This window comes from Cibotium barometz, chromosome 12 (assembly GCF_041138505.1).
Source record: "Cibotium barometz isolate CiBa-2024 chromosome 12, ASM4113850v1, whole genome shotgun sequence".
NCBI classification, from domain to species: domain Eukaryota; kingdom Viridiplantae; phylum Streptophyta; class Polypodiopsida; order Cyatheales; family Cibotiaceae; genus Cibotium; species Cibotium barometz.
Window position 1 is genome coordinate 9,886,314 of NC_141057.1, and position 27,845 is coordinate 9,914,158.

Here is a 27,845-nt window from a genome sequence, read left to right on the forward strand (position 1 = left end):
GCCAAGTGTTTCATGGCTAAGACTTTCACGACCAAGCCTTTCACAGATTAAGGGTCTCACGCCTTAAGACCTTACGCCATTAAAAAAAGCACCCCTATTTGGAGGCTTGTATCTCCTAAACCATATATCCGATGAAGATGCTCTAGGGCTCATCGAAAAGTTGACATCGAGCTCTTTAACTTTGATCTTGGCCGTCCGAAGTCAAAATCAATCGTTTTGGCCTCTGACCAGCAGCCTCAAAATTTGACTCGAAAATCGAGGCAAAAATAACCTGAAAAGCACAAAATAGTAAAAAAATAGTGCGAAAATGACGTCGAACCATATTCGAGCTACATTTTGAGAGTCTAAACGACAAAATCACGAATGACTCAGGGAAACATAGTTGTAGTACTCCAAAAAGACTACAACCCTCTTATACAGAGTTTTTCAAAATTCCTTTTGGAACTCTTAAAAACATGCTGCGAAACAGGGAAAATATTCTTGATTTTTTTTCGTCTTGAGACAATGATGGAAAATAGGTTTTAGGACCCCCTCTTCCATCTGGGAAGTTACTAGCATGCACTTTTTCTGGAAAAATATCTCAGAGGTCGTTCATGTGTAGCGCCTAAGCTAATTAGGGCGAACGGACACTCGTTTGACCCAATGAAGAGAATGCCAAGCCTCTTAAGGTTGTATAACAGGCTGTAAGAAAATATAAAAAGGTAAAAAAAAACACGTGCTTGCTCATTAAGGAGCAATTAGACAATCAGACATGGCAACAATAGAGGGATTGCCAGGGATCACACAAGGACTGCACCTAATGTGTTGATATCTTCGAGCCACTGAGATCTATGCCGCAAATGCACCTCCCAATACCATTGGCCATGCCTATAACAAGAGTGTCATCTGGTTTTACATCCCCTGTTACTTCGATCCCACCTGAGCTTTGGTCCCTTACCTAACATTCCCACCAATTTTATAGGTACCAACCCTTTTCAACCCTTGGATGCCCACACCTTAGATATACTGACTAGTCTAGGAAGGGGGGTTGCCCAAGGACTAAGTGAGTCCCTACCCACAAAAGCACTCACATACGGCCTCGGTGACTCATACAAACATACGGCCGTACAAATTTCCAAAATCATGGGCAAATACGACAGAACAATAGATCCAGTTTAATTCATACAAGTGTTTGAATAGAGATGTGAAGCCTTTGGAAATCCCAACTGCCCCGCCAAGGTACATGTGCTGAACCTATGTTTAGAGGGAAAGGCTAGTCTTGATGGTTCATCACATTAATGCCGGCGATCAAGACCAACTTTAGAACCTTAAAGTCAACCTTTATCCATGGTTTTTCAAGACAAGGTGATTGGTGGAGTGTAGCAAAAGAACTCCAATCAATTGAGCATAACCCAAACGAAACCATTAGAGACTTTATCCTTCGGATAAAACTCTTGGACTCACGATGTGAGTCATGGGAGAAATTAAATGATTCTCAATTGAAGAGATGTTTCATGACTGGCTTAAAGAAAAACAGCTTACACAACTTGATCATTGTATCCAACCCGAAAATATTCGATGTTGTAAAGAAGCAGCACGTTTAGATGACAACATGCTGGAAGATGATCATGCTATGAGTTGTTCCTCATCTAAACCAAGTTATCGAAACCAAGGTTGAAGTAAAGGACAGGGAAAAGGAGCTTGTGGAGGACATAAATCCAAAAGAGCCAAAAGTTATACATGATGCAGAAGCATCCATATCAAAGGCCACCACACAAACCACAAAACCCATATGTGCAACACATTGTACAAAAGCCCAAAAGAAAATTCGATCTCATCGCATGGACAAACATAATGAAAAACTGACGATCCAAAGAAAGTTAAAAAATGAAACAAGTTCTAGTATGTCACTAAGTGAGGATGAAACAAGTTCTAACTCTTCACTCAGTGCACCTCATAGACCAATCAAGAAACTAGAGCCCACCCAACAACCCAAATTGAGAATAATGATCATATGACATATGCAGAACACAAAAACCAAGCTCAAGAGAGCGTGCTTAGCTTGGTTGAATGTCTTATAGGATCATCGGTTGTGATTGAATCTCATAATGCCAATTCTAAAAAAGCAACCAAAATACAAAGCCCAGAGGAGTATCGCTTCTCCTTTTCAAGAGGAAGACATACTCTCTACAGAAGAGTCATTTGAGATAGATTGCACGAATTATGCGGTTGAGAAAGCACGTGAGGAATTCAATAATTCCCTTACAAAATTAAAGCTATCTCTCAAAATCTCATTTAGAGGAATGCTCTTCTCTCATGGTGAATCCAGCATAACATCATCACTTGCACCTTTAAGGGCTCAACATGAGTTATACCAAGATATAAAGACCTCCATAGAATGGGACTGTGAGGATTTGCAAGTTTCTAAATAAACCTCATTTAGAATTGTCAAAGGACCAAGTGTGCCAGTGTACACATTGGGTACTCTTGAAAAAGCTAAGAGCCAAAAAGAGGATGAAAGTGAATCGGAATATGAAACAAAAATGGGATCTAAAGTTGAAACAAAAACTGAAACATCCATGGCTCCTTTGGAAGATTATATCATGGTATTGTTAGATTTTCCTACGGGCAATGATGTTAAGTGCAAACGCGCGTTGATTAGCCCTTGAGCTAGTCATAACATCATGGCAATAGACATTTGGATATCATTCGGACAACCTAAACTTATCCCTACTACAGACAATGGTCTTGCAAGAGGAGCCAATTGACAATACATTAAAGTTCCAGGTTACTTTAGCTATGATACTCAAACAATCAGTGGAGATGTGGAATTTACATTCCATGTTACCCTAGATTCCCTTGAGTATGATGTCATCCTTGGTGGAACTTGTATAGGTGAATCATTGTATTCAATAGATACATCCATGCAAGCAGTCATCTATTGTATTCAATAGATGTATCCATGCAAGCAATCACCTTGAACACTTCTGCAGGCATTGTACAATTGCTATTATTATGGGAGGAATAGACCTTGGAGAAGCTGGAACTTTCAACATATCTTACTGAAAAGATCCCTAGGATTCTGGTTGGATTGGAAATTTCAAATAGAATCACCACAGCTCAAGCACAACTTATCCAAAACGAGAACACAATCTCATGACCCTCGAGTTATGGGATTTGTTTAGGTCAACCACACACAATCACAACTCATCCTGAAAGAATTCCCTTTACACAAGACTTGAACATGCCATGTTTGGGGTACTTTGAACATACAATGTATATTGAAACTAACCTCCTTACTTGCAAGTTTTTTGTGGTTAAGTATGTGTTGGAAGCAGACTTGATCTTGGGGCATAAATGGACTATTGCTACCCAAGCACCATTGTGCTTTGCTATAGCGATAGAGTCATCATGATGGTCAGTGGGGCAGAAAGATGACAATACCATATTGCAAGGAAGAGGATCCAACTTTAATAGATTTCTATGATGCTAAATGCAAAAGGTTACAAGCCTCTTCCACAGAAGCCCCTCTACACAATGACCTACCATATCTGCATCAACAACCGACTCCAATAAAGCATTTACTCCTTCAACCCCATCCTCACCAATGAAGTTCAATACCAAAACCTCACAATCAACAGCCATTCCTGAAGAAGTTCCCCCTACGCAACCATCTATCTCTAACAAGGAACTCAAAGAAGCCTATGCCTCTTCATCGACAAACCTCACCAAAGGAGAAAATCGTATGCTCAATAGCCTCATCATTGACAGCCACTCCACAAGAGACTCTAGCCTCATCATTGTCAATAATACCCATGAGTCTCAAACCTGTAACCTTAGCACCAACCAATGTGAAGGAGATCCCAAAAACTTCCACTTTAACCAAAAAGAAAACTCCACCAAGATAGCCAAGATCAAGGTATCTTAATGGTATCAAGATGTGGGTGGAGAGCAGCTAGCTCAAGGCTACTATGAAGGTGCCATTCAAATTTGGGTGCCTCGACAATCAAAGCCTCTTCCTTAACGCAGCACTTAGAGGGCATTTGTGTGAGTCCTTTTTTTTCTTTCTTTCTTTTTTTTTTTGGCTTAACTTATTTTTAGCAATCATCAGCAAGATTACATGTGATTTTTGTTAGTGGGGACACTATGAGATGTTAATAATGAGAGAGAAGAGAGAAGGATCCGGAGGAACATAGACTTAATCATCAAAACGAGATGGTGATTCTCAGTTTCTCATTTGATTCATTGAAGTGACATTCATCATTTGAAGTAATTGGCTTGTGATGATGTCCCTTTATGTGGCAGGATTCTTGTCAAATGTTGTTGAGTAGGACCTGATCCTATCTTCTTCTACCCATGTGCTTTTTATGTTTTTATATATATTTAAGTGCTCTTATAAAGCAGATTTACATGAAGTTCAAGAATTGAGTCATATAGACTCTTATTGAACTACTCTGTGGTGGGTGTTAAAGTAGCCACTTGTTGGTGAGAATTAAAATAATTACGTAGACTTGCGAGGCTAATATAGATATCTTCACTAAGGATTGGAGATCATTGATTTGTGAAGATGGTGGCATCGTTTGGAGAGGTTTGTAATTTGAAGGAAAATTTCAGGCGATGGGTTGTATCATTGACCAGGATTTATCCCACAATGGCCTCCCCATCCAGAGATGTACTTGGAAGTTGTCGATGGTGAGGCTTTAGTGCAAATGTTCTCTGGTGCATGAGTATGGATAAGTACTCATGGAGCAATGGCCTCCCCATCTAGAGATGTACTTGGAAGTTGTCGATGGTGAGGCTTTAGTGCAAATGTTCTCTGGTGCATGAGTATGGATAAGTACTCATGGAGCAACTGCTACATTAATTTAGCCAAAAGAATAGTAAGCAATAAGCTTAACAAATATATAGTGGCTATTGCGTGATATGGCTTTATCCGTGATGGGCCTAAATCATGAAAGTGCAGGTTCTTAAGCTGTGAGATGGTACTCTGTTAATTGTAATTCCATGAGATGGAATTCCATGAATTTGCAGGTTTTGACCCTTTTTTTTTAAATTTTATGGGTCATCTAGGTCATGATTTGCAAGCAACAGCTTCTTGTGTGCTCATTTCTCACTTCCAATGTGAGATCCCACTGCCCCCTCCGTGCACTGGATTCCTGGTTTTGCTAGCAGCGGAAGTAGCTTCTTCTTGCGTGGGGCAGGTTTCCCACTCGAGGCCTCGCCCTCGAATGTCCGGGCACAAGACTAATCTGGTGGTCATTCCGAAACCAAAACCAAAACTGGGAAAATTTTCCTTGCCTGGAAAATAGGGACGATTTCGTCTTTTTGATTTCCTTAACGATTTTTCTAACGGGGTCAAGAGACTAAACTAACCTTCACCTGATTAAACTAGATAGAAGGAAAACTATTACAAACTTAACTTGAAGAAATAAACGCTTTTTCCCTAACTGAATCAAGCACAACCGCCGTTGATCTATTCATTTGAGAAGTTTTCAGGTTTTTATTTAACTACTCGAGTTCTAGGCGTATTCCTATTATTTGATTTCATTATTAAAACTCTACTGATTCCAGCCTAACCCCATCCGGCCCATGGGTTTAGCCATCGCCCAACCATTAGAATTGGTAGAACCAGACAATTACTCACCCACCCATAATTGAATGCCTTTCTTAACTTTTGCTTTCGAATACAGATACGCACACACTCCTCTTTAAAAATTAACTTATAAAACAATCCAATGACAAATAGTTATTGGTTACAGATGTCATAACTCAGAAATTTCATCCAATCCTTGTTTCTCAAAAAACAGTATCACTCTGGACTCTCCGTTGTTTGAGACCAACTGGTCAGTACAACGAGATCTAGTAACAGATTACAATAATCATTGGTCCATCATATAATATCTTCCACGACATATGCATGGGTGTCCTCGGCTGCATTGCGAGCCCATGTATCGCCTGGTCAGAACCCTCCAGGATCCTCCTTAGGTGTCCTGGCACTTCACTCAGGGACCGCTTCATTGGCCCTCATCCATCGTACCGGAAATGCACCATTTTAACCGTACCGAGCCTGGTCAAGGCTTTGCAGCGTGAGCTGTCCTTTGAACACTCCTCGCCAGCTGTTACAACCGAACTTCTCTTAGAAAAACACATATACCAAATGCTCCCTCCAGCATTCTGGCGTAAGACAGTCTTTTATGAAAACAGGGTTTCTATGCAAGTTTTCAGTTTGATTTTCTTTTGAATACAATGAGTATATCTTACATCAGTATCCCCAAAACTTCATACTCATAATACTGAATTTCAAAACAGAATTCCTTGAATTCTGTAACCTTGATCCTCAGATCAATTCGAAGGGTCTTAACTTAGTTTCAGATTTGGTGGGAGATTTGAGTGTATTTTCCTAAACTGGTCACATCTTCTTTCCTCGAAATTGACAAAAGAGTTTGGTCTTGGTCATGGTCTGATTCAGGATTCGAGTCTGATAAGGTTTTTCCTTAACTATCTTTCTCGAAAAGGGGGTGATATTTCAATTACTATTTTACTGAATTTCATTCATTGAATATTCACTTAACTGATTTCTAAATTAATCACAAATTTCGATGAGGAATAAATTAATCATTTATCTGAAATTCTATTTTTGATAGATTTTTTGAATTTTCTCTTTACAATCCGAGTGAATATGAAACGATAGAAATTTCCCTCTTAGAGTAATTACTTATTCATTTGCCAAATATTCATGGAAATTAAACATAGAATTAAAGAGAATCTAATTTTGATATAAAAATTTCTTTATGCATCTATTCATGCATAAAATCCAACTTCAATGGAAATAACACTTTTATATAAAAGAAAATCCTTTTATGCATCTATTTATACATAAAATCAATTTAATAGGAATAACACTTTTAAAATAAAAAAAGATTTCCATTATGCATCTTTCCATGCATAGAAATTAAATCTAATGAAAATAACACTTTTATAATTAAAAAAATTTCTATTATGTATCTTTCCATGCATAGAAATTAAATCTAATGAAAATAACACTTTTATAATAAATAAAATTCTATTATACATTTTTCTATGCATATAAATTAAATTTAATGAAAACAACACTTTTATAATAAAAATTTCCAATATGCATCTTTATATGCATAGAATTTAAATTTAATAGAAACAACACTTTTATAATAAAAATTTCCAATACGCATCTTTCTATGCATAGAATTTAAATTTGATGGAATCAACACTTTTATAATAAAAATTTCCAATACGCATCTTTCTATGCATAAAATTTAAATTTAATGGAAACAACACTTTTATAATAAAAATTTTCAATATGCATCTTTCTATGCATAGAATTTAAATTTAATGGAAACAACACTTTTATAAATGGAAATTTCCAATATGCATCTTTCTATGCATAGAATTTAAATTTAATGGAAACAACACTTTTATAATAAAAAGATTTCCAATATGCATCTTTCTATGCATAGAAATTAATTCAATAATTAATATCAATGATATCCATGCATATTCATAGATGAATATGTACATGGAGTAAATAAAAATATTTCTTTTAGAATGCACAAACGGTGGGAATTACTCTTTTAGAATAACATAAAGATAAACTTTATTTTCCACAAAATTTAAGAAAATTTTGCCATAACCTCCTTTGTATGGCTGACCATTTCTCAATTTTTACATTCTAACATCAATTTAAAATTAATCCCAATTTGAAGTAAAGTACTCTAATCTACTCATTTTTCACTTTCTAAAGAGTAAACAATAAGAAAAGTTTAAATTAATTTATTTGTTACTCATTTTTAGGATAAAGAAGGGCTGAATTCTTAAGGAAGAGAAGGGGGTGGCCTTTTTATCAAGGCATAATATCAAGATTCACTTTAATCAACTAAAAAAAAAGTAAAGAAATCAGAAAACCATAGATTAGAAATTAAAAGGTAGAATTTTTAGCTTACATGGAGTTTTGTGAGCTTTCCTTTGGCTTGAGGGATTGAGGGTTCTACTCTTGTTTGGATCTGAGAGTGGCCACCAATTCTTTTGGAGAGGATTTAGTAAAAAACAATTGAATTATCAAGTGAATTCAATGTAGTAAAAAACAATTGAATTATCAAGTGAATTCAATGTATTTGGCTCTGGGAAGGAGTAGAGTTACAGAGCATAAACACTTTTAAGCTTTTACAGGGGAGGCTTCTATTTATAGAAAAAAGTGAGCCTCAAACTAAGCAAACTAATTCTAGAATTTTCCAGATCAGTTTGGTCAATTTTTGACCATTTTGGGTCAGTTCAGCTTACTTTTTGGAACTAGACTTGAAATAGGAGAGAGGAGAGATGAAATATCTCATTTTATTGATTTAAAATGGAAAGCAATGATGAGAAAAAAGGTGCCTCCTTCATGAGGGGGAATCCCCACTCTCTGAGGTGTCCAAAATCAGTTTTTTAACTATTTTCTTTGGTCCTTAGTCCACTCTTCATCTTATGTGAGTATTTACTCATTTTTGGGGGGTTTTTCTTTATTTCTTCAATTTATCTCCTCCCTACATTCGGATTAATCTTATTGGCCTCTCATAACCTTAATCCAAAATTTTCAGAAAATGTGGACCCTTAGGCTAAGGTCTTTTGAGCAGATTATAATTTATTTCTAATGCACCTTAAGAAATTCTTTTTAAACTTTTGTTTCGGGGGAATTTATTTTAATAAGAAAGGATATCAAGCATCTGTCTGGACATCTCGACCCTAATCAATGGGTCGGACCAAGTTAATGGTGTTAGGTAGTCTTGTCCATACCAGAGCTTTGAAAGGGCTCATCCCGATGCTTCGGTGAGATAAGAAGCATTGTAGGCGAACTCAACTAGGTGCAGATAGCTTAGCCACTTCTTGGGTTCCCTGCCCCACAGCATGACCGAAGTATATCTTTGATTACTTGGTTCACCCTTTCTGTTTGACCATCGGTCCCGGGGTGGTAAGCTGTGCTGAGATCCAAGAAAGTTCCTACTGCTTCGAAAAATGCAATCCAGAATCTTGACGTTGTCGTGACGTGGGCGGTGTCGCTGGGAAAGCGTGAGGCTTCTGGCTGTGAGAGTAAGTGGTTGAACTTCAAGGGGCATCTCCAACAGAAGCTGGTATCATCAAAGATCGAGTACCCAACTATACATGTGCATCCTCAAAGCCAATATTGGACACATGATACATATAATAAACTGACATTAACATGGCTTGTTTCATCTCATATGGCTTTGCATTCCAGAAAGTCACCTCATGGTATTCACATGAAAGATACACATGGCCATCATGGAGCATCAGTGGCTCAACATCCAACAAAACTATAAAATCAAACCCAACATAAACACCTCATATACATGACCAAACCAACCATCTTATGGTTCCAAAACCCAAGAAAAACCTTAACGTTGTGACCTCATGATCAGCAGCAAACTTCTGAGTAGACCAGCGGAATATAGGAACCAAGAGAAAATAAGAGCACCAAGTATTACAGGTGCAATAACCACTCATCCAAGCACCACGTGAAACACTCTGTAAGGCGAATCTCGGCTGGCAGAGCCTGTGATAATCTTCTTAAATGCATCAGAAGTCAGCTCAAACTGCTTGTGGCTGTTGACGATCCACTCACCGAAGCGAAGAAAAGGTACTATCAAGCTGAGCTCCACAGGGGTTTCAATGAAATTTTCTAGCATAAGGGTGGGCGTATGACACCTAGTCCCCAGGATAGCAGCAGCTACACCACAAAGGAATACCGTAACCCCCCCACTGCAGCTTTAGCCCGTCCCTCTTAGTCGGCACCAGCGCCTGCCTTCTCTCAGTCGCAGTCAGTTGGCGCCCTCAGTCATCGCCAGTAGCTCTGAATATACCCCACCATTAATGTTTCCTTTGGCTCTCTCTTGCAGCTGCACCAGCGAGTCCCCAGCAGCTCCACACAGCCCGACGGCTCTCTTCATTGTCCCCTCCACAGAATGACCAAGGCCCCTCCTCTCTGGTTGTCAACCTCCCTTTTCAGATGGCTGCGGCTACGTCCTTCTGAGAACCTTCCCCCTACACACACTCTTGACTACCACAGCTTGTCCGCCTTTTCTTCAGCAGAGAGGCCGTCCCTTGCCTTCCTCTCGGCGACGATCCCTGCCACCTGCAATCTCTGCGCCTGTGGCTGCAGTTAGCCACGCAGACACACAGCTCCCCACCTCTTCGTGCTCTACTTGTCCCCTGCGCAGCAGTTCAGTGACGTCCTCTCCACTGCTACGTATAGCACCTGCGCCTCTGCATCCGCAGCTCTTCTGCAAAGTGATCATACCCTCTGGACCCTCGTTTTTCTTCTGCAGACCCCTCTCACTGATAAGCACCGCCTCCAATCTCTGGTTTTTTTCTGCTCTTTCCCGCGAGGAAGTCGGCATCCACACCCTTTTGCAGCTAAAATCACGCTTTTTCCATTTTTCATTTCTTCATTGCGCCTACCATTCTACGCGTGATTTTTTCAAGCAATATTCATTAAAATTTAACTATAGCCTTGCTAAGGTCTCCCACACTACATCAAGGTAGGCTTCATTTGGTAACCTTATTGCATATATGACCTTGCCATCTAAAGCATACGATCAAGACCACAACCGTTGTGCACCATAAAGTCCTCTGCCTCAGTGCTAATATCAACTCAACCATGTTAGGCACAGCTTATGAGCAATTCACCATCTCATGGAATCAAATAAGTAGTCGAACCACAAGCATAATCCAGTCCTATCAAGGCACAAGGTGTCTGCTAGCCCCAAAGTTCTCCATAAGCATAAAAAAAAAAAATCCTCCACAATTCACACCACACTGTCAGAAGCTTCGAGACCTGGCTGAGCCTCAGCTCATCTTATTGAATCTCATATACAATATGAACATATATACTCAGGCATCATATAATGACTCGTCATGGCACTTAACTCATGCATCTGGATTTGTATTTGATGGCCTCACATGCATGATTTCACACCATAGACGTGCCGTGGCACGACATCCACCCCCTCTAAACCTGCACATCCTCTGGTATGTGCCACACAGATCCTGTATCTTAGCAATCACATCTGAATGGTTCTGCTTTCCCACCTGGATCAAATACCAATCGCTTTTGGCATATGTGCCATATCCTTTGCTCATACGAAGCCCTATCCTCATTTAGATTGTCTGCATATGCATAATTACCCTCATCATTCAAAGTGGGATGCTCTTCAAAATGATTTGCTTCAAAATTTTCCTCAGGCCATGTTTGAAGCCTTTGCACCACATATTGTATGGCCACACCAAATAACAACTGCATTAACAGCATGGAACACACACTTGATAACATCCCATCCAAATCTACTGTGCCCGGATCCAGCTCACCCACTGATAAACATTCATTTTTCTCATCCAAAGACGGAAAAGCATCAACACATACAAAATCCAACAAGGCATCATCGAGAATAGCCTCCAGATCTGAATCAATCTCATCACAATCATTTGGCTTACATAACACCTGCACATCCTCACTTGCAACCAACAGTTGACTAGCATCAAGCATAGAAGAGCCCAAGGCTGATGGGGATCTATTATATACCATGAAATCATCCAATGCATCATCTAGGATAGCATCCAATTCAGGATCAATCACATTGAAGCCATTATCATCTTGCAATCCCACATGTTGATTATCATGAACATTCATACCCCCATAACTATATCCATTTGGTTGCTCATATGCAGCCTCATGAGGCTCTGTGACCACACTTTGCATATCCTGCATGTTATCTCTCAGTATTTCTTGATACCTGTCTGCAGATGGGCTTAGATTTATGGGTCCCTCACCCGAGTAGCCTTGAATCTGTATGTCATTGAACCCTGTATGATTCAAAAAGACAGATTCAATTTCCCTCTCCAAATCATCATCATAAACAGGCTTCCAAGCTCGAGATTGTTGCTCACAAATGTGGTTGCAAGGTAACCCTGACACTGATGACATAGCATCACCCTGTTTATTGTTGGAACACTCTGTTAGCATTCCAAAATAACCCAAATCCAAAGAACCTTGGCAACCAGCTTCAGAAGCAACATCACTGTTGGAATCACCCATATCACTCACCCCCTCTAAATCAATCACACATACTTGTGGCCCGTCTGCATATTCATGTACATCATCCTGCTTATAAGCATCATAACCAGATAAGAATGCAGTAATGATAGCATCTTCTTCTTGTCTTAGATCTTCAAACTCTGCAATCATGCTTTCAGCAAGAAGCATTGGTTCCTGCTGTTCTTCACACATATGATACGACACCTGAGGAATACCCTTCAAATGTGTCTCCTCAAGCATAGGCATACATACATCATGTGGTATGATTATAGGACCCTGTATGTCTGCACCCAAGGAAATCAAATTATACTTGCACAGTTCACCCATTGCATCTTTTTGAGTCTGTATAGCAAAGCATCACTTTTGGCATTGTGAAGGCCTTGTTGCTCACTAATGGCTTTTTGCAGTCCCAATTTAGCATAAACAGCCTCCACAATCTCTGTATCAACCTTGAATAGCAATTGATTGTCCTCCATAAGACATGCATCAACAACCGCTTCTAAATTGGCTCGGATTGTTGCTGGAACACTATCACAGCTCACATTATACCTGGAACTCGCATAAATAAGTGCATCTGCAAAATCATTCCATCGTTTGGAGTAATACTCTGCTAGTTCCAGCACTTCATCTTTTAAATCAGGACTTACAAGGTATGCAAAAGATGCAATCATCATGTTTTCTGGAACCCCTTGATTCTTCATCTCTGTCTCATAACACCTTAGATAGCTTTCTGGATCGTAACCATCAAATATATTGACCCTGTCATATACCAATTGCACCGCAATTTCCACTGCTTCCTGAATTTGCTTTTCTTCTTCAATCTTCCTGAACCGCTCTTCAAGCTCTTTCATCTCTGCATATAAATGCTCCATTTTGCTAGCCATCTCTACGTACTCTCACCCCAGCGGTTTCACGTCGGGTTCACCAAAGCTGTCGTGACGTGGGCGGTGTCGCTGGGAAAGCGCGAGGCTTCTGGCTGTGAGAGTAAGTGGTTGAACTTCAAGGGGCATCTCAAGCAGAAGCTGGTACCATCAAAGATCGAGTACCCTACTATACATGTGCATCCTCAAAGCCAATATTGGACACATGATACATATAATAAACTGACATTAACATGGCTTGTTTCATCTCATATGGCTTTGCATTCCAGAAAGTCACCTCATGGTATTCACATGAAAGATACACATGGCCATCATGGAGCATCAGTGGCTCAACATCCAACAAAACTATAAAATCAAACCCAACATAAACACCTCATATACATGACCAAACCAACCATCTTATGGTTCCAAAACCCAAGAAAAACCTTAACGTTGTGACCTCATGATCAGCAGCAAACTTCTGAGTAGACCAGCGGAATATAGGAACCAAGAGAAAATAAGAGCACCAAGTATTACAGGTGCAATAACCACTCATCCAAGCACCACGTGAAACACTCTGTAAGGCGAATCTCGGCTGGCAGAGCCTGTGATAATCTTCTTAAATGCATCAGAATTCAGCTCAAACTGCTTGTGGCTGTTGACGATCCACTCACCGAAGCGAAGAAAAGGTACTATCAAGCTGAGCTCCACAGGGGTTTCAATGAAATTTTCTAGCATAAGGGTGGGCGTATGACACCTAGACCCCAGGATAGCAGCAGCTACACCACAAAGGAATACCGTAACCCCCCCACTGCAGCTTTAGCCCGTCCCTCTTAGTCGGCACCAGCGCCTGCCTTCTGTCAGTCGCAGTCAGTTGCGCCCTCAGTCATCGCCAGCAGCTCTGAATATACCCCACCATTAATGTTTCCTTTGGCTCTCTCTTGCAGCTGCACCAGCGAGTCCCCAGCAGCTCCACACAGCCGACGGCTCTCTTCGTTGTCCCCTCCACCGAATGACCAAGGCCCCCCCCTCTCTGGTTGTCAACCTCCCTTTTCAGATGGCTGCGGCTACGTCCTTCTGAGAACCTTCCCCCCTACACACACTCTTGACTACCATAGCTTGTCCGCCTTTTCTTCAGCAGAGAGGCCGTCCCTTGCCTTCCTCTCGGCGACGATCCCTGCCACCTACAATCTCTGCGCCTGTGGCTGCAGTTAGCCACAGGCGACCTACAATCTCTGCGCCTGTGGCTGCAGTTAGCCACCTACAATCTCTGCGCCTGTGGCTGCAGTTAGCCACGCAGACACACAGCCCCCCACCTCTTCGTGCTCTGCTTGTCCCCTGCGCAGCAGTTCAGTGACGTCCTCTCCACTGCTACGTATAGCACCTGCGCCTCTGCATCCGCAGCTCTTCTGCAAAGTGATCATACCCTCTGGACCCTCATTTTTCTTCTGCAGACCCCTCTCACTGATAAGCACCGCCTCCAATCTCTGGTTTTTTCTGCTCTTTCCCGCGAGGAAGTCGGCATCCACACCTTTTGCAGCTAAAATCACGCTTTTTCCATTTTTCATTTCTTCATTGCGCCTACCATTCCACGCGTGATTTTTTCAAGCAATATTCATTAAAATTTAACTATAGCCTTGCTAAGGTCTCCCACACTACATCAAGGTAGGCTTCATTTGGTAACCTTATTGCATATATGACCTTGCCATCTAAAGCATACGATCAAGACCACAACCGTTGTGCACCATAAAGTCCTCTGCCTCAGTGCTAATATCAACTCAACCATGTTAGGCACAGCTTATGAGCAATTCACCATCTCATGGAATCAAATAAGCAGTCGAACCACAAGCATAATCCAGTCCTATCAAGGCACAAGGTGTCTGCTAGCCCCAAAGTTCTCCATAAGCATAAAAAAAATCCTCCACAATTCACACCACACTGTCAGAAGCTTCGAGACCTGGCTGAGCCTCAGCTCATCTTATTGAATCTCATATACAATATGAACATATATACTCAGGCATCATATAATGACTTGTCATGGCACTTAACTCATGCATCTGGATTTGTATTTGATGGCCTCACATGCATGATTTCACACCATAGACGTGCCGTGGCACGACATCCACCCCCTCTAAACCTGCACATCCTCTGGTATGTGCCACACAGGTCCTGTATCTTAGCAATCACATCTGAATGGTTCTGCTTTCCCACCTGGATCAAATACCAATCGCTTTTGGCATATGTGCCATATCCTTTGCTCATATGAAGCCCTATCCTCACTTAGATTCTCTGCATATGCATAATTACCCTCATCATTCAAAGTGGGATGCTCTTCAAAATGATTTGCTTCAAAATTTTCCTCGGGCCATGTTTGAAGCCTTTGCACCACATATTGTATGGCCACACCAAATAGCAGCTGCATTAACAGCATGGAACACACACTTGGTAACATCCCATCCAAATCTACTGTGCCCGGATCCAGCTCACCCACTGATAAACATTCATTCTTCTCATCCAAAGACGGAAAAGCATCAACACATACAAAGTCCAACAAGGCATCATCAAGAATAGCCTCCAGATCTGAATCAATCTCATCACAATCATTTGGCTTACATAACATCTGCACATCCTCACTTGCAACCAACAGTTGACTAGCATCAAGCATAGAAGAGCCCAAAGCTGATGGGGATCTATTATATACCATGAAATCATCCATTGCATCATCTAAGATAGCATCCAATCCAGGATCAATCGCATTGAAGCCATTATCATCTTGCAATCCCACATGTTGATTATCATGAACATTCATACCCCCATAGCTATATCCATTTGGTTGCTCATATGCAGCCTCACGAGGCTCTGTGACCACACTTTGCATATCCTGCATGTTATCTCCCAGTATTTCTTGATACCTGTCTGCTTGGTTTTGACTTCTCTACCTTGGGTAGTAGTTAGAGTTGTGCGTGACTTGTATAGTATCCCTGGGCTTCCAACAACTCCTTTTTGAAGAACCATGTTTTTGGTTTGGGTTTAGGTTTGTTGCCTTACAATATAGTCCTATTGGTGGCATGGCTATTTTACTCCGCATGCTGGACCTTTTTCTTAGGTACCCAGATTTCCTTTTGCCCTTCATAGTTGTGAGATCCCACTGCCCCCTCTGCACACCGGATTCCCGACTGCTAGCAGGCGGAAGCAGTTCCCTCTTGCGTGGGGCAGGGTTTCCCACTCGAGGCCTTGCCCTCGAATGTCCAGGCAGGAGACTAAGCTGGTGGTCATTCCGAAAACCAAAACCGGAAAATTTTTCATGCCCGGAAAACGGGGACGATTCCACCATTTTTGAATTTCTTAACGAATTTTTCTAACGAGGTCAAGACTAAACTAACCTTCATCTGAATAAACCAGATAGAAGGGAAACTGTAACAGACCTAACTTGAAGGAATCGACACTTTTTTCCTAATTGAATTAGGCACAGCCGTTGATCTATTCATTTGAGAAGTCTTCAAGTTATTATTTAACTATTCGAGTTCTAAGCTTATTCCTATTGATCAATTTTATTATTAAAACTCTATTGATTCTAGCCTAACCCCATCCGGCCCATGGGTTAGCCACCGCCCAACCACTGGAATTGGTAGAACCAGACAAGTACTCACCCACCCATAATTGAATGCCTTTCTTAACTTTTGCTTTAGGATACAGATACGCACACACTCCTCTTTAAACTTTAACTTTTAAAACAATCCATTGAAAAACAATTATTGGTTACAGATGTCATAACTCAAAATTTCCATTCAGTCCTTGTTTCTCACAAAGCAGTATCACTCTGGACTCTCCGTTGAGACTAGCAGGTCAGCAAACGAGATCCAGTAACAGATTACAATAATTTTCTTGCCATCAAACATATATATATCTTCCACGACATACGCATGGGTGTCCTAAGCACCGCGAGCCCGTGCATTGCCTGGTCAGAACCCTCCAGGATGCTCCTTAGGTGTCCTGGTACTTCACTCAGGGACCTCTTCATCAGCCCTCGCCCATCGTACCGGAAGCATACCATTTTACACCATACCCAGGCTAGTCAAGACCTAGGCAGGTTTTTGCCGCGTGAGCCGTTCTTTGAACACTCCCCGGCCAGCTGTTGCAACCGAACTTCCCTTAGAAAAACACATATACCAAATGCTCCCTCCAGCATTCTGGCATAAGACAGTCCTTTAAGAAAACAAGGTTTCTATGCAAGTTTTCAGTTTTGATTTTCTTTTGAATATAATGAGTATATCTTAATTCCGTATCCCAAGACTTCAAGATCACAGGTCTAGATTCCCAAGCAGAATTCTTCGAATTTTGAATTCTTGATCCTCAGATCAAAATCAAAGGTCTCAACTTAGTTTCAAATTCGGTGGGTGATTTGAGTGTAGATTACTGAACTGGTCACATCGTCTTTTCTTGAAACTGACGAAGGAGTTACGTCTTGGTCATAGTCTGATTCAGGGTTTGAGTTTGGAAAGGTTCTCCCTGAAGTATCTTTCTCGAAGGGTATATTTTAATTACTACTTTACTGAACTTCATTCATTGAGTATTTTGCTTAACTGAATTCAAAACTAGATACGAATTCCTATGAGGAATAAATTAATCATTTATCTAAAATTTTGACTTCAATAGTTTTTCTAAATTTTCTCATTACCATCCTAGAGAATATGAAACGGTAGAATTTTCCTTCACAGAGTATTTACTTATTCATTTACCAATATTCATGGGATTTAAACAATGATTAAAGAGAACTCTTATTTTGATATAAAAATTTTGTATGTATCTATTTATGCATGAAATCTAACTTCTATGAAAATAACACTTTTATATAAAAGAAAATTCTTTTTATGCATCTATTTATGCATAAAAATCAATTTTGATGAAACTAACACTTTTATAATAAAAAAATTTCTTTTATGCATCTATTTATGCAAAAAAATCCATTTTGATGAAAGTAACACTTTTATAATTAAAAAAATTCTTTTATGCATCTATTTATACATAAAAATCAATATTGATGAAAGTAAAACTTTTATTAAAAAAATTTATTTATGCATCATTTTATGCATAGAAATCAATAATGATGAAAGTAACACTTTTATAGTAATAAAAAAATCTTTTATGCATCATTTTATGCATTAAAATCATTATTGATGAAAGTAATACTTTTATAATAAAAATTTTCTTTTATGCATCTATTTATGCATAAAAATCAATATTGATGAAAGTAACACTTTTAGAATACACAAACAATGGGGATTACTCTTTTCTATGCCTAGAATGAAAATAACACTTTTAGAATACACAAAACAATGGGGATTCCTCTTTTTGAATAATAAAAGGTAATACTTATTTCACAAAATTTAAGAAAATTTTGCCATAACCTCCTTTGTATGGCTGACCATTTTTCAATTTTTCCTATTCTTAATTTACTTAAAAATTATCCCCAATTGGTTTAAAAATTATCCCGAATTGGTTTAAAGCATCCTAAGCTAATCAAATTCCACTTTTAAAAGAGAAACAATATGAAAAGTTTAAGTCAAACAATTTGATTACTTAACTAGGATAAAGAAGGGCTGAATTTAAGAATGAGAGAGGGGGAAAGCCTTTCCAGCAAGGCATAGCATCAGATTATCACCTGAAAGATAACAAAAAATTAGAAAACCATTAAAAGAATAAGAAAAAGTAGGATTTCTAACTTACATGAAATTCTGGGAGCTTTCCTTTGGCTTGATGGTTTGAGGGATCTACTCTTGTTTGCAACAAGAGTGGCCACCAATTCTTTAGAAGAGGGAATGGTCAAAAACTAATGAATTATTAATAAATTCACAGTTTTTGGCTCTGGGGAGGAGTAGAGTAACAGTGCATAAAACACTATTAAGCTTCAACACAGGGGGAGGCTTCTATTTATAGGAAAAAGTGAGCTTCTCACCAATCAAACTGATTCTAGAATTTTCCAGATCAGTTTGGTCAATTTTTGACCATTTTTGGGTCAGTTCAGCTTACTTTTTGGAACTAGACTTGAATTAGGAGAGAGGAGAGACGAAATATCTCAATTTTTAGGAATTTAAAACTCCACCACACATGTGAAATAGGCGCCTCCTTCATGAGGGGGAATCCCCACATCTAAGGTGTCAAAAATTCCTTTTTTATGTATTTCCTTTGGTCCTTAGTCCACTCTTCACCTTATGTGAGTATTTACTCATTTTTGGGAGAATTTTCTTTATTTCTTCTATTTATCTCCTCCACACATTCAGATGAATATGATTGGCCCCTCAAAACCTTAATTTAAAATTTTCAGAAAATCTAGACCCCTAGGATAAGGCCTTTTGAACAGATTATAATTGATTTCTAATGCACCTTCTGAAAATCTTTTTGAACTTCTGTTTCGGGGGAATTTATTTTAATAAGAAGAGATATTTTTCCATCCAAAAATATCTAAAATATGAATAACCTCTCTCTAGAACTTTTTCTTTCTCTAAGCCAAAATAGGTAAAAACAAGATCTTTTATATATCTAAAGAGGGATTTGATTATAGGGGAAGATACTGGACATCTTGAGATGCTGGGGAGGAATCTTACATTCTCTCCCACTTGAAAAACGCAAACTGGGGGTAATCTCACAAATTAGGGGTAATCTCGTAACAGTTCAGCTTCATTCTCCCAGGTGGCATCTTCAAAAGGATAGAACCTCCATTTGACCAATAATTCTCTTAGAATTCTGTTCTCCCTGAGAACCTTTTCTCGAACATCAAGGATTTCTTCAAGTTGGAGTTCCATCTACCCTTGGTTTGAAGAAGTTAAGATTTCATCTTATTAAGCACACGATTCGGGCTTGGTATATACTTTTTAAGAAGGTTGACATGAAATACATTATGTACTTTGAGATGAGGAGGCAGAAGAAGCTCCTAGGCTAAGTCACCTACTTTCTTTGTAATCAGATATGGTCCACAATATCTGGGGGATAACTTCTTGTACTTCCCAAGAGATAGAGAACTTCTTTTGGGACGTACTCAAATGAAGACCATATCTGCGTCTTCGAATTTTTTGTCTGACCTCTCCTTATATGCATACTGCTTCTGTTCTATCCTGTGTAGCTTTTATATCTTTGCGAATTGATTGCATCTGCTGCTCCATGTCATCAAGCATCTGTCTGGACATCTCAACCCTAATCAATGGGTCAGACCAAGTTAATGGAGTTAACCAATCTTGTCCATACAAAGCTTTGAAAGGGCTCATCCTAATACTTTTGTGATAAGAAGCGTTGTAGGCAAACTCGACTAGGTGCAGATAGCTTAGCCACTTCTTGGGTTCCCTGCCCCACAGCATGACCAAAGTATATCTGAGATTACTTGGTTCACCCTTTCAGTTTGGCCATTGGTCTCGGGGTGGTAAGCTGTGCTGAGATCCAAGAAAGTTCCTACTGCTTCGAAAAATGCAGTCCAGAATCTTAACGTGAACTTGGGATCTCAATCACTTACTATTCTCCTGGGTAGGCCATGCAATCTAAAGATTTCTTTGAGGAACACTCTAGCCACATCCACTGCAGTGTAGGTTTCTTTTACTGAAATCAGATGGGCAACTTTGGTTAGTCTATCAACTACCACGAAGATGGAGTTGTAACCTGATTGCACTGAAGGTAATCCAGTAATAAAATCCATACTGATACATTCCCACTTCATCTGGCTGGGGGATGTCTAATGGATGTAACTTCCAAGGCATTTTTACTCTCTTAGCCTTGACTTTCTGACAGGTCAGACATTGACGTACATGATTAAGCACATCCTTTTTTAGACCAGGCCAAAAGAAGCTTTTCTTCACAGACATGTAGGTTTTGATGAAACCTGGATGTCCAATAAGGCTGTCATGGGCTTCATTTAGAATTTGACCCTTAGTTCCCTCATCATTGTTTTGGGAATGCATAGTCTGTGATTATAATACATAATTCCATCATCCAAGCTATACCCTTGAACTCGATTCAACTCCTGTGGAGTTTTGCTTTCTTGCATAAGTAGGGTAGGGCCAAAGAATCTATCCTGCATGATCTTCTCTCTTGCTTCAATAATCAAGGGATTTGACACTACAGTAAATGCAAGCAAGGAGGCTTTTCTGCTGAGGGCATCTGCTACCACATTTTCTTTGCCTGGGCGGTACTTGATTTCAAAATCAAATTCCTGCAGGGTCTGCATCCACCTTCTTTGGCGCATGTTGAGATCCTTCTAAGTGAAGATTCACTTTAAGCTTTGATGATCTGTCATCAAAGTGAATCTTTGACCCAGTAGGTAATGTCTCCACAACTTCAAGGCATATACTACTGAAAGTAGTTTTAGGTCGTGGACAGCATAGTTCCTCTCATGCGTTCTGAGTATTCGGGATTCATAGGCCACTACATGACCTTCCTGCATGAGTGCACCTCCTAGGGCAAAACCATTGGCATCAAATTACTACCTCAAAGGGTAGAGAGAAATCTGGCAGCTTTAGAACGGGATTGGTTGCCAAGGCGGTCTTCAGCTTATTAAAAGCACTCTGGCACCTGCTCTGCTGGCAGACCAATTAAACGGAATATTCTTCTTGGAGAAGATTAGTCAGGGGGAAGCTATGAGAGCATACTTTGGTATAAAAATTCTATACCAACCAGTCAATCCCAAGAATCCTTTGACTTCTTTCACTGTCTTTGGTTCAGGCCAATCTATGACTGCTTGGACTTTAGGCGAAATCTGGAGAAATTCCATCTTTGGATATACCAGAAAGCCTAAGTATTCAACATGGTCGGCAAAGAAAGTGCATTTGCTCTTTTTTGCAAAGAGTTGGTACTTCCTTAGGATCTCAAGAACTCTTCTGACATGAGCTTCATGGTCAGCTGCATTCTTTGAGTAAATCAGAATATCATCAAAGAAAACAAGAACAAAATCATCTAAGTATTCTCTGAGAATGTCCTGCATTAATCGATTGAATGTAGTTGGGGCATTTGTCAATCCAAATGGCATGACAATGAATTCATAATGCCCATACCGAGTATTGATGGTTGTCTTCGGGATATCTTACTCATTAATCCTGATCTAATACCCTTCTATCTTTGTGAAGATCTAGGCTCCACTTAGCATGTCCAGAAGCTCATCAATTCTGGGGATAGGATACTTAATCTTAACTGTCAGAGCTGATTTAGACCTCTGTAGTCCACACAGAGTCTTAGCGTTCCATCTTTCTTTTTCTGAAAGAGAGCTGGCGCACCCCAAGGTGAAACACTGGGTCTTACAAACCCGTGTTCTAACAGCTATCTAAGCTGTTCCTTGAGTTTGATGGCTTCAAGAACTGGCATTTTATACGTGCGCAAGGCTGGCTGAGCTCCGGGGGTCAATTCTATCACATGATCTACTTCCCGAATTAGAGGCATCGTTGTTAATTCTGTTGGGAATAAATCATCATAATGACTTAACCATTCAGGTTCTTTAGCTTTTAACTTTGAGTCTACTGGATTCATTTTGACAACATAAATGCGTTGCTTCTTTCTAAGTCCTTTTAGTAACTTAGAAGCCTTTACTAACTACAGACTTGGGGATCCTGAAATTTTGGTTCCTTGAACTTTATTTCCGTGAAGGTCACGGAAGGAAATGGTTCCATTAAGACAGTGAATGTCAGCTTGATTTTTGTGGAGCCAATCCATTCCAAGGATCCTGTCGAAAACTCCCAAAGGTATAACTCTGAACTGACAGTCAGTTAAATTTCCATCTAGATTGAACTGAATACAATCTGTCTCAAGGGTGAGTGAAAAGAATCTAGATTGAACTGAATCTACAATCTGTCTCAAGGTGAGTGAAAAGAATCTAGATTGAACTGTCTCAAGGTGAGTGAAAAGAATCTTCCCACTTGCCAATTCAACTTGCATAGGTTTCCCTGATTTCTGATCTAAGACTAGCTTACATAAGCATCCAGGGGAAATGAAAGAATGAGTACTGCCTTAATCAATCAAAAGCTTAAAAGGCTTACCCTGATACTCAGGTGGAGTATGAATGATGGAGAATTGACTGTTTGGCCCTTGGTTTTCAATTGCTGCATAAATTTGTCCTCTTTCTTCTTCCACTACTTCTGCGACTGCTCTGGCTGCTGCAGTCTGAGGTGGAACTCTTTCTCTTTGGTTGCCCCAGTTTTGGGAAGGAGTTCTGAGGCTACTCTAGGCAGAGGCAGATGGCTGAGCTGGAGTTCTCCTGGGATTTCCATGATTTGGGTGAGATGGACTCTTATTTGACTGATAGGAAGGGGTTGATCTTTGCACTCTCGGTCCTTGACTTCCCTGTCCCCTTGACATCGCAGGAGTCGGGCAGTCTTTCAGCTGGTGACCAAAATCCTGACATCCAAAACACCGGTTCTCACTTCTGAGCTCATCCCTCTGAATCCTTGAAATAGGTGGGGCTCTTGAGAAAGTGTTCTGGGGGAAGGGTCTTCCTTCACTTCTGAATCTTCCCGCATCATGATTCTGAATTGGGCCTTGCTACCTCTTTGGGGGAGGAAAGTTTGAAGTACTTCACAGGGTTTGGAATCTTTTAAAGTTAGAGGGTGCAGGCTTTGGCGGGACCTTAACAACAAAGGCTTTGGCAAAGTCCTTTGCCATTCTCACTGCTTCGACCATTGAAATAGGTTTGGCATTCTTTACTAAGGTGTCCAATGGCTCGTTCATTCCTCGAATGAACCTGGCCATCAGCTACTCTTCATCCAATTATGGGGAATATTTGAGGAGAAGGGCAAAAGCTTGATGGTACTCTTCAATTGTCCGGCTATCCTGCTTTAGTTCCAAGAACTCATTCATTTTAGTTTCAAGGAAGCCCGGAGGACAAAACCTCTTTCTGAGGTAAGCTTTAAGATCGATCCAGGTCTGGGTATTTCGGTCGAGACAATTAGTCTCGCAGTGATTCCTCCAAGCGACCCTGGCCGTTTCCACAATCTTTAACCTGGCGAGAGCCATCTTGCTTCTCTCATTGTAGCCAGTTACATCAAAGTATTCCTCCATTGCCTCAATCCACTTTTCCACTACTTCACCTAACTGCTCTCCATCACCCTTGAAGGGACCAAGTTGGGATCTGTGCAGGGCTTTTCGAACATCCGGATCTAACTCTTCGTCATCGGTTAGAGGATCCGGTTGCCTAGCACGTGCTGCGCACCTCATGACTCTGACAAAACGAGATTTTCGTCAACTTAACTTTGACAACATATTTATGATTATTTAATTTTTACGATTTATTCTTTAAACAGATAATTATTTCATCATACTTCATGAAACAAGACTTATTCTGATAAATTTATTAACCATATTCACAATCATGAAAACAATTTGGATTTTTTTTTATTTTTTTTACAAAATATCATTTATTATCAAAAGTTTTTGATATATACATAGAGCATCACGGCTCCCTATATCACTGCCTCAATCGTATTCGCATAAAGAAGCAAAATTGCAAAGGAGACATGCCATGGTACACACGATTCATTACTTAAAGAGGTGCTGTAATTCTACTTCTAGGGATAAAGCGGCTAAAAAGCCTAAAAATTCGACATGAAATTCTGAAGTTCCTAGGTGAATGATCAAAGAGTTGTACATGCTGAACAAGCCCTAGCCTTATCAGAATCATGGCTAAGGAAATATTTTGCCTGAGCCTCTGACACTGACTGGTACACTGACATTAATACATCGTCCTCCACAGAACCACATATAACGACGTCGCTCAAGAGGATCAGGAAAGTAAAGACTCTCAAAATGATGTGCGAGTCTCACTCTGCTTACTCGGGTCGTATAGTAGAATTGATGAGCTGCTCGAATGCAAAGGCTATCATATCCTGACTCTGGGAGAGTTCAGGAATGCCAGATAGATTCGGGGTATCCATCTATAAATTCCCAATTCAATTTATGAGTTTTCAATTTTTTAAGTTCATTCAACATAATATTAACAAGTGAAAACATTATTTCCCAGATTTACTTTAAAATTTTAAGCAATTTCTGATGCTGTTATGTAAATTTACAACAGCGCTCTGATACCAACTGTGAGATCCCACTGTCCCCTCCGCGCATCGAATTCCCGATTTGCTGGCAGTGGAAGCAGCTCCGTCTTGCGCGGGGCAGGGTTTCCCACTTGGGGCCTTGCTCTCGAATGTCCGGGCGGCATGAGACTAAGCTGGTGGTCATTCCCAAAACCGAAACCGGAAAATTTTCCATGCCCGGAAAATAGGGATGATTTCACCATTTTTGAATTTCTTAACGAATTTTTCTAATGAGGTCAAGACTGAACTAACCCCTTTATTTGAATAAACCAGATAGAAGAGAAACTGTAACAGACTTAACTTGAAGGAATCAACACTTTTTTCCTAATTGAATTAGGCACAACCGTTGATCTATTCATTTGAGAAGTCTTCAAGTTATTATTTAACTATTCGAGTTCTAAGCATATTCCTATTGATCAATTTTATTATTAAAACTCTACTGATTCCAGCCTAACCCCATCCGGCCCATGGGTTAGCCACCGCCCAACCATTGGAATCGGTAGAACCAGACAAGTACTATAAAAAAAAATCTTTTATGCATCTATTTATGCATAAAAATCAATATTGATGAAAGTAATACTTTCATAATAAAAAAATTTCTTTTATGCATCTATTTATGCATAAAAATCAATATTGATGAAAGTAACACTTTTATAATTAAAAAAAATCTTTTATGCATCTATTTATGCATAAAAATCAATATTGATGAAAGTAACACTTTTATAATTAAAAAAATTCTTTCATGCATTTATTTATGCATAAAAATCAATATGCATCTTTCTATGCATAGAATTTAAATCTAATGAAAATCATTCTTTTATAGTAATTAAAATAACCAATATGCATCCTTCTATGCATAGAATTTAAATCTAATAGAAATCACTCTTTTATAATAAAAATATTTCTACTATGCATTTTTCTATGCCTAGAATGAAAATAACACTTTTAGAATACACAAACGATGGGGATTACTCTTTTTGAATAATAAAAGGTAATACTTATTTCACAAAATTTAAGAAAATTTTGCCATAACCTCCTTTAAAATTTTCAAAATCTAGACCCCTAGGATAAGGCATTTTGAACAGATTATAATTGATTTCTAATGCACCTTCTGAAAATCTTTTTGAACTTCTATTTCGGGGGAATTTATTTTAATAAGAAGAGATATTTTTCCATCTAAAAATATTTAAAATCTGAATAACCTCTCTCTAAAACATTTTCTCTCTCTAAGCCAAAATAGGTAAAAACAAGATCTTTTATATGTCTGAAGAGGGATTTGATTATAGGGGAAGATACTGGACATCTTGAGATGCTGGGAGGAATCTTACAATAGTAACCTTGTACTCGAAGTATTTCTTTTGGTATACCCACTATTGTCACTCCCATTATGGAAACATTGGTGGTGTTGGGGATTAGTTTGCCTCTAGTTTTCTTGGGAAATTGTGGTTTTGATTATGCAAGATTAGAAATGTTAGTAGTATTAGGGTTAGTTGGGTTAGTTATTAGAGAGACCAGTTGTGTCAGGGGGCACTCGACGAGGAGTGTTGATTTGGCATGGGCGAGTCTTTTAATAAAAATTGGTTACTTATCCCTATGGCCAAGTAAATGATAGGCCTCTTTTTGGGTGGAAAGGTTAGAGTATGACTCCCCTTTGGGGACTTGATTGGCTCTAGCACTTCTTTTTCAGGAGAATGCTCATTTGGTATTGAGGTTTTGCTTGACATGGACTTCTCTATCATCATTAGAACAATTACCTATCCCAAGTCTAGTTGCAATGTTACATTTTGTGAGTCCCGATCATTTTGGCATCAATTGTGCCCCATTCATCCTCGTCCAAGAAGCTCTTCTTCATGCATGTTACCTGGAGGCATGACATGAAAACGGCTAGGGGAAGAGAGAGAGTTGGCACACACACACTCACACAACAATGGATAATACACACACAAAAATGGAAGGCTAAAATATTTTTCTTCTTCTTACTCAAAAGAAGGCTTTAAAAGATAAGCGAAAACCTAACATAAGTACTAGAGTACTATGTACAAATAGTGTATAATGTGAACATGCTAAATAGGTGATCTAGCAAGATAATAAATAGGTGATCTAGCAAGATAATATGACATAACTTAGTTGGACAAATGTTAATGGTGTATTCATGGTGGGAACATTCAGCCTTGGAGATTGGAATACAAAGGGTTTAGAAGCCTTAAAGGCAAGGGGATACCAAGGGTTGCAAGAGTATGGTCTTGTGGTGATTCCTAAGGAGCACCTTATCCTCATGTAATAAATCGTATCCTAAATGCAATAGTAAGAGAAATGTTTGAATTCTCTCTTTCTCTATCATCATATGTCCTTCTATTTCTCTCTCTCAAAGCTCTGTTGAGGGCAGCGCTATTGCCTTCAACACTTGGCGACCATGATTTTAAAATCCCCCACCAATGGAGGTAAAGCTTTTTGATTCAGGGTGAGCACCTTCTATGGCATGGCAACAAGGTTCCATCTTGCACACACTGCTACAGAGCTTGGATCGAGAAGGTGGACCTACCTACAGTTTGCGTCCTTACCACCATGGAACCATCAAGCACCCAGTCTTGACATATTAGAGCAAATACTAGAAGAGCAGAAGAATGATGTGATTAAAACTGCAGAGGGAAATATAGCATTTACCGCTAAATATGTCTCCCAGGTTTTTACTCTACCCCATTGGAAGGCATAGTCAAAGTACCACCAGGAGTTCTATTTTGGCTCCAAAGGTGCAGGCAAGGAATACAAGCTCAGCAATCAAGACGCCCACAAAAGTTTGCATTTTCAATTTCTCATCGAAATGATAATCTTGAT